Here is a 9022-nt window from a genome sequence, read left to right on the forward strand (position 1 = left end):
GGTGCTCATGTGAGCACCTTAGCTGAGAAGAGTTTAGAGCTCCTGAGGTCCAGGAGGCCAACAGCTTATTTTTAAAGTTAAACTTTCCATGATTTATTTCCATATCAATAAAGATCTATGTTGATAATTAAATAAATTATTACTAGCTGCCTTTTACAAACATTATTATGCAAAACAGCAAGACAATACTTCATTATTTAAATTATTTACTGGTTGTAAATTATTTACTGGCTGAGTGCAAGTTTCATTGAGTGTCAATGATTCAAGCACAACCAGGAAGAGGACTTCCAGATGCTAAAGACTATAACTTAGAGCACAGAGGTCAGTAAACTGAAAGAGCAAGTCTTATCTTTCAGAAAGCCTATGAGCCCTGTTTCTGTCCTGAGGCTAAAGGGAAACTGGAAGTGAATGATGTAGAAGTATGCATGCAATAGCCTGATTTGAAGAGATAAAGAGAATTCTGCATTTCCTGAGCTGTGGCAGCCAGCTGGAGACAGGGTGCAGTCTTCTTTTTGCATGAGAAGGTTTGTCTTTCACTTCAAAAGCTATCTTAGCTCTCCAAGAGAGACTCTTCTATTGCCCACAAAAGAGATGGAAAACTGATAAAGGTCACTTATTATTCCAGAGATTTCCATCCTCACTGTCACCAATTTTTTATCCACTTTTACAAAAAAAGGATTTTATGGCCCACTTCTAATTTGCAGGAGTCAGTATTTTATACAAATATCCCATTTCTTCTAGTAGAAGATTTAAGAGGAAGATTTTGGCCAGCTAGGAAATCAATAACACTAACTGATAACACATAGTACTTGGCCTCTATTTTAAATCTTTTTGAAGAGTAGGGGGAGGGATAGCAGTGCCTGGGATTGACCTCAGGATACAGTCCTAACACTAAGTCATACCTGCAGATCTGTTAAATTTGGGTGGGGGAGGAGGGGAGTGGGCAGAGACGTGCATAGGACACACATGCCAGTGCTCAGGGATCACTCCTGGTGACAGTGGGGTCTAAACTATGGTCAGCCATGTGCAAGGCAAGTGCCTGAACCTCTGCACTACCTCTCCAGCCTGCATTTATTTTTATCTTTTTTTTTTAATGTAGGAATACTGCTATTTATTTGGCCACTGATTAGGCTGATTGAATTGGGCATGAACTCCACTATTATTATCTTTTAAGGTAATTTTGTATTATGTTGTTCAACTAATATTAAAATAAAAATAGGCATTTTTATCCTTTTAAAAATGATAGTACATTGGCACAATATTGTTTTATTTCTTTATACTTGTATATCTGCAGTGCTTCAATGCCATGCCTACCACTGGTGCCAGGCTCTATTTACCATTATTTAAAGATCATTGTACCCTCCTTTCATTGTACCCTCCTTTCCCCCCCCCATAACTTAGCGTCCTCAGATCACAGTTTTATTGACCATATCTCAGAGCTGTTTCCACTAGGGATTGTCTAAGGCCTTGAACTGTTTTGCTTCTGACTCACTTCACTTAGCATGACTTCCTCTAATTCCATCCAAGCTGCAGCAAACAGCAAGATCTAATTGATAAGATTGAAGGCTTATCCCAGTATTTTCTCTATTGAAAATAAAAGTGAGATGTGACCATTACATGAAGCTTTTCTGAAATACTGGTATTACTAGAAAATAAATAAATAAATAAATAAAAACACCAGGTGCAACAATCATGCAGTGCTGATGATGGAGTAAACTATGGTACATGGCCCAGGCTCTGGCAGACTAACAACACCACACAGTCTAAGTGTGTTCTATGTAATCCATACTATGACAAAACACTTCTCAGAAATGACAGACACACTTCTCAGAACTATTCACATCTTTAAGTAATATGTGACAATAGTCACTCAGTAACGTCCAGATCAGTGTGCCTGATTGAATGACGGGATATTATATCCTCACCAAGCTGACACATGAAACTAACCATAACAAGAAGTCTGTACTATTCATTGAACAGATGAATGAATGTGTGACTGAGTGATAGGAGGAATCACAGACAAGGGAATGAGAGGAGTAAGCAACTTGAGTACCTCGGGAGAGAGAACTTCGAGCCGTTATTAGAAAGGTTTATAAAAGTCAGAGCTGGAGATTAAAAAAAACCAACAACAGCAGTAATCTGAGGGATATCTAGGAAACATCCTCTCTGGGAGACTACAATTTAAATATCTACCCTTTAGTAAAGCTTGATGAATACTGTTTTATCCTAAAATCACCTTAAAACAATGCAGGACTTAATAATGTAAGATGAAAGATCTCTAAACTCATAGTCGGGTTGTGAAGAACTGCGTAATAAAAGACCTCCTGAGGTTTAAGTCTTCCAATATATTTTTAATATTAGAGCAACATGATTTACAAAGCTATTAATAATCAACATATATATGTGTATATGTTCCCAACACTGATACTGTCAACTTCCCTCCATCAGTGTTCCCAGGTTTCCTCCTCCACCCCCATCCCACCAGGCTATTTTGACATGCACCATTTTAAGTTTGATTGTAAAACTTTAACTCATGATTTCAGTGTTGACTCTGTGATTTGGATATTTGCTATATCACTCCTCTAAATTGTCCATTGTTTCAATGAAGCAAGCCAATCCTAGTCGAGTGAATGGCCCACATAAAGATAAGGGCACCAAATAGAAACAATCTCCAATGCCATGAGAAGCCAGGGAAGAGAAAATGAGTTTAGAACTTTCTGTTGACTTGCTACCAAATCTTAAAATTTGGTGAGATTCAGAGGAAACAGAGAAAAAAAGTGAGAATTTCTGGTTAGTAAAGAAATTTTTCCTGAATTTGTGGGGATTTTATTCTTGTTTTGCTCAGTTTTTCTTGTGTGCTCTTGTTTGTTTGGGTGGTTATAGGATGTGAACTGGAAGCCCAAAAGGTTTTTAGGGTTTGCTCACAGATGAAACCACCAAACAGGATCACAGTGCCAGGATTTTCTCACCTTTCTAAGGAGTGTGAAATGTTCTGCCAAGCATGAAACTAATGCTGGTCTTATTTATGAAGAAAGCAGAAGGTCAACAGATGATATTCCTGAAATCACTTCCTTTCAATATAAGCTAAACTCAGTAAGTATTTACAAGCCACTAAAGAGATGAAGAACACTATCTATACCACCATTTTAGCAATGGAAGTGGGGCACATTTATAAGTACCTCCTGGAATATGCGTAAAAACAATTCTAGAAAGAAACAAAGAGGCTGATAGCACTGAACATTAAAAGGAAAGAAAGTAAATGGTAAAGTCAAACTATTCACTAAATATGCTTTTTGAACCCTGTGAATTACAATTCCAAAACCAAATAAAATTCATGAACCAACCATTCCCTCAAAACTTCTGTAGGTTTTTGTTTGGGGAGTTGGGGGAAAATATCTGGCTATGCTCAGTACTCCTGGCTCTTAGCTCAGGGATCACATAGCTTAAGGAACTATGTGGGGTACCAGGTATCAAACCTGGGTAGATCAGGTACAAAGCAAGCACTCTGCATACTATACTGTGTCTTTGGACTTTTTTTTTTGCAAGACACATAAATGGAATAAATACCAGACAGGAGATGTGTATCCACAAGTTATCAAGATGCATGCTGCCCAAAATCATGTCTAAAAGAGCATAGGAAGTGAGAATGTACCCTTAAAAAGATAAAATGGCCTTACAGGGCAAGGCAGTCACTTGTGACAACTAAATCATCCCTAGATCAGACAGAATCATAGGTCTCATTCTAATCCTACCTTTTTTCCAGGGCTACTCTTTCAACATTTTCAAAATGTGTTCTGAAGATTTCTTCGGTGGAAGGGACAGAGAAATTTAAGGAAAAAAAAATTACCAATATGGAAGAGCCCCTCTATCACACCATCCAAATTTTTCATTTTCCATAAATATTTTTTGAGGTCTTCTACTGTGTTTACTAAAACAATTCTTATTTACAGGTTAATGATAGCTATTTGACCCTTACATCTCTCCAGGGTTCCTAAATCTAGGGCTGGAAGTCAGTACAGGGAAGTGGTAGAGCAATTGGCCTTGCATGTGGTCAACCTTGGCTCAAATTCTCAGCACCACATATGGTCCCCCAAATACTACCAGGACTGATCCCTGAGTACTACCAGGTATGGCCCCCAAACCAAAATAAATCAATCAATAAATGAAATTTCATAACCCAATGTTCATCGATTTACTCAAGCGGGCCCAGTAACGTCTCTATCATGAGACTTGTTTGGCATATCAAATATGTCACAGGTAGCTTGCCAGGCTCTGCCGTGGGCTACACGTAGCTTTCTTTCACCATAACAGTAGAATAAGAATGTCACTTCTAGTGCAGAGGGTGACTGAGGTTGAAAGCCGTGACCAAGGCACAAGGACTGATCTGTGCTCTGCAAAGGCCACATAATGAGCCCAGTTCAGGGTCTGTTACTCCACTGGCTGTCCCAAAATGTGACACCCATTCTTCCCAAACACTAATCCTAGGACTCAGTAGAAAGTCAATTTTCTAGAGAAGTAATTACACAACTGTCTTTTTACAGACAAGCTTTTTTCCGACAAGAGTAATTACTGAGGCAAAAGGAAAATAAATATCAGTATGAATATTACTAGAGTAATCATGTGTACTGGAGGCACAGCGGGTAGGGCGTCTGCCTTGCACGCGGCCAACATGGCCGACCCGAGTTCGATTCCTCCGCCCCTCTCGGAGAGCCCGGTAAGCTACCGAGAGTATTCGATATGCCAGACACAGTAACAACAAAGTCTCCAATGGAGACGTTACTGGGCCCGCTCGAGCAAATCGACGATCAACGGGAGGGCCTTTAATCATGTGTACTATAAAGGAAGAGCCAAATCACAGGGGTTCCAATGGATCCCACACAATAGTGAGAAATGGATGGTTTCCTCCTACAAGAGCTACAGCTCTAGGCTGCCTTATTAGCAGGCTCACAAGATTAAAACTTGGTAGGATAAGCAAACACAGCTGAAGAGCCACCCTCCTCCCCAGGGTATGTTCTCAGAGAGGACAAATACCTCACTCACCACCTCAATTTACTTCCTACCATCATGTGGCCTTTTCTCAATTCATAATTAGTGTGAAATCCAGAATATTTGTGTTGCTTGGCAGTTTTACCTTCCCACAATATTCCAACTCTGAGAAGACACATCATTTGTTTTACAGCCCCAAACAAGGATGAACTCAATAAAAACACTTCATTCATTTATTATTTCAACAAACATTTACTGTAGCTACTCAGAACCGTAGGAAAGGGAGACAAACAGGCCTCCCACACTCTGGCAATAATTACATTGCAGACACCACAAACCCCAGGAGACTCAGGCTTGACTGAAACACACCACATAGTGAGATCATGGCATCAAGGCCACGTGAGAGGAAAGAGCACTGACTGTGGGCAGCAGAAGGAGCAGGTATGAAGGCAGGAAAGGAGATGATGCTGGGTTGTGCAGAGCCTGGAGAAGTGAACGTGCTGCTGGTAGATAGGTAGAAGAAGGAAAAGACTGTGGTCTGACATCTTGAAGACACACAGGGGCTGTGTGTGTCTCCTGTGTGTCCGATAACAGAGCAACCAATAACAGAGCTGAAGATACTTTACTGACCAAAGAAGGATGCTTCATGCAAACAGGAGAGCCTGGGAAAGTTCATTCTCACTAGCCAGGCTATACAGGCTGAGCAGAAATGGGGTCAGAATGTCACTGGAACTGCACTACCAGCACCCTTACTGCCACAGTCCTTGGTCCCCCACCCAGAAGTGACAGGACAGCTAGTCAAATGCCCAGCCCCATGCCCATGTCCTGTCTAACACACTCCCAGGTCCCTACTTCCAGCTGAACTTCAAAGGTCAGCTATGCAAAAAACTGCTTCAGCACAGCAGGTAGGGCGTTTGCCTTGCATGCAGCCGACCCCAGCCAACCAGGGTTCAATCCCTCTGCCCCTCTTGGAAAGCCCGGCAAGCTACCTAGAGTACTGCGCCCGCACGGCAAAGCCTAGCAAGATACCCGTGATGTATTTGATATGCCAAAAACAGTAACAACAAGTCTCACAATGGAGACATTACTGGTGCCCACTCGAGCAAATCGATGAAAAATGGGAGGAAAGTGCTACAGTGCAGGGCTTCCTTAATGTGCCACTGCAGATAGCAGTACTGCAGGTATTGCTATCTCCTCTTTAAATTTCTTGTCACCCAGCCCAGTGGCTTTTTCTACGTATTTCTCAAAGAAGAGATTTTAAATCATGCATGGTGGCAATGTTTATAGACTGAAACATTAAAAGAATGGCAGTAGAAAAGGGATTCCATAGAACTACAGAAGATGCCATGTTGAGAAATTGATTTTAGAAATCAATTTAGTCTTAGAAATGATTAAAACAACAATAAGAAACTGGCCACCTGGTGCTTATGACAGGATATGTTCTTTACACTATTCTTTATAGAAAGAAGAGGGCCAGCAAACTTACTCCATATATATACCTCAGTCAAGGACCTTGCCTGGGCTGTGTAGTGAATGAAGACTACATAGGAAATATAATCAATTCTCAGTGGTTAGACAGGCATCGTCCTTAAGGTATTTCACTATAATCTGGGGGAATTACCTATGTATAATGATTTTTCCAGAATGATAACAAATCAGTGAAGTATGGTTACATGTGCTTAAAATTTTTAACATAGTAGAAAAACCTTAAGTCTTTTATTCTTTAAAATTTTGAAAATGTGCTGATCCGACATATTTTCAAGGCAAAACATGGAAAATAATGGTCAATACTATTTCTTTTCTTATTTATTTGCTCATTTTTACATGTTCCTTACTGATTATATCACCTTTGTCTTAGATTAGAATAAGTATCACAGAGGAAGGAGATCCTACAGCTCTCTGCAGACAGCTACACTGAGTGGCAGGAACTGGAACACTGATTTTGTCTACTTTCCTTCCTACACAGAAACAGGGAAATGCTGCTGAAAAGTCAGAAAGGCAACACAGTCATTCTTATCTATAAGACAGAGCTTAGTATTTTTTTTCTAATCTATGGCTACCCACTCTCACACCAGATTTTTTTATGCATAAGTAAGTTATTAATAATGCCACTTCATCACTTTACCAAATGGCATTTTGATATATTCAAAGGACTGTTCATTACTCAAAAGACCATCTGTCTAAGAGCTCAACATAAGGTTTAAATAAGAGGTCCCCAAACTTACTTTTCCAACGTCCTCCTTTTCAGAAAAAAAGTACCTCCCTGGAAATCTGCCTTCTTTAAGTTAGCAAACAAAGTGCCCCTCATTGTAGCAGAGGCTACTACATCTCCTGCTGGACAATTCCAGCATCTTCTGGGTGTAGGTGCTGGAGTAGGATGGGGCAATCTGACCCACTTTGGGAAACACTGGTTTTAATAATCACAATCTTGGTTAAAAAAAAAAAAGTCACATTCTATCAAGTCAAATATTTACATTCTCTGTACTTTGAATTTTTTTTTATCCTGCATCCACCACGCGTCAGATTTAATCATTATATCTTTTTCTCGAAAGGGGAGAGTATTTTTATCTTCAATATTTTCAAACCAGTATAGAAATTACAATACAAAATTACAAGGATAGCTTTAACAAAACAAACAGTACTGCAAATTACAGGAGAATATGCAGCACCTTCATTGAGATAAGAAATAATCTTGACTGCAGCAGTATTTTCCATGAGAAATGAAGTTAAACAGTACAATACAAATCAGAAAAACATGTAGGGACACAGCTGATTCTGCTTTTCTAGGCATTTAGTCGTGGTGGCTACTGTCATTGTTGCTAAAAGATCAAAATCAGTAGTAGCAGCAGCTATGCCAGTTCTATTTCAAGGCATCCAATATCACTTGTAGAGTTCAGACAACAGACAACAGAACCCAGACTCTTCTTCCCCAGGGAAGTAGAGGCAAAACATTTGAATGATGAATGTAGAGGCATAACATTTGAAAACAGATAAACAGTTTTTATAAATTCAAAGTGTTGTTTAAGATAACACTTTAAGTGGAAAACTTAAAGAACAGGGTAAAAAAGGATAGGGATGTGAAACTGACTCATGAGGTTCAGGTTTTAAGTTAGTATGTCGTGGAGGATCAAGTAAACAGAAGCAGCAGTTTGAGAGACAGGCAGAGTAAAAAGAGAAGAGCTTTATAGAGAAAAAAATGATAATTCTCTTTCTCCAGGGGGACTAGTTTGGAGGTCTTAGGCAAATTACTATGTATCAGAACCTATGTTCTCATCTATGAAAGGATGATAAAGGCATAATAGGAGTGGCATGAAGATTAAGTAAATTAATATGATGTATGTTTAGGGATCTAACAGGCACTGTAAACCAAAAAAAATTATTGCCATCTCTCATTTTCAATGTCATTAGTTCTGTTTTCTACACTAGTTCTAATTGTCCTTTTACTATATAACCCAGAACTGACTCTTTATCCAGTGATTTACAATGAAAATTCTTGATCTGAGCACTACATAATTTAAGGTCCCTTATAATGTTAACATCTCCAAACTGGAAAGTGCAGTGGGTACCCAGGCAGCCATGTTTACACTGCCAGGCTTCCCTACTATACTGTAGGCTGATAACAAACTGAGGATGAGCTGAGAGTGCTGGAAAAGTCAATGGAAGGCAGAATGCCAAAAGTGATAAAGTAGTGGTACTCACAGCAGGTGATGTAGGGATCTAGCAGAAAAACAAAAAAAGACCCAGTGGGAGAGAGAAAGGATGCATGCCTGTCTCTAAGAATGGTTCTTTTCTATCTTGAAGAAAAAGCTCTGTCCCCACGAGCAGCTCTCTGACACGGCCATGGCTCCAGAGGCAAAAGGACTTAGTTCAGAGCCCTGCAGCTTGCAGCAGAAAAGTGAATGGTCCATGCGTTAAACTACGGCGCCATGCCTCTCCGGGAGGGAAAGGGTGTTTCTCCCTTCCGCCCCCCTCCCACCTCCTCCGCAGCAAGGTGGCCACCACCTCAGAGCTTATAGGAAAGCCAGGTATGAGCCAG

At 40.0% G+C, this 9022-nt stretch overlaps 1 non-coding gene across 1 annotated transcript; it reads left to right on the forward strand.

Moving 5' to 3' along the window:
• The first annotated feature begins 6398 nt into the window (after positions 1 to 6398).
• LOC130023053 (small nucleolar RNA SNORA51) lies at positions 6399 to 6534 on the forward strand. Its single transcript, XR_008792372.1, has one exon. It is a non-coding gene; the product is annotated as a small nucleolar RNA SNORA51 (small nucleolar RNA).
• The last annotated feature ends 2488 nt before the right edge of the window (positions 6535 to 9022 follow it).

Source organism: Sorex fumeus, unplaced genomic scaffold (assembly GCF_029834395.1).
Source record: "Sorex fumeus unplaced genomic scaffold, SorFum_2.1 ptg000021l, whole genome shotgun sequence".
NCBI classification, from domain to species: Eukaryota; Metazoa; Chordata; class Mammalia; order Eulipotyphla; family Soricidae; genus Sorex; species Sorex fumeus.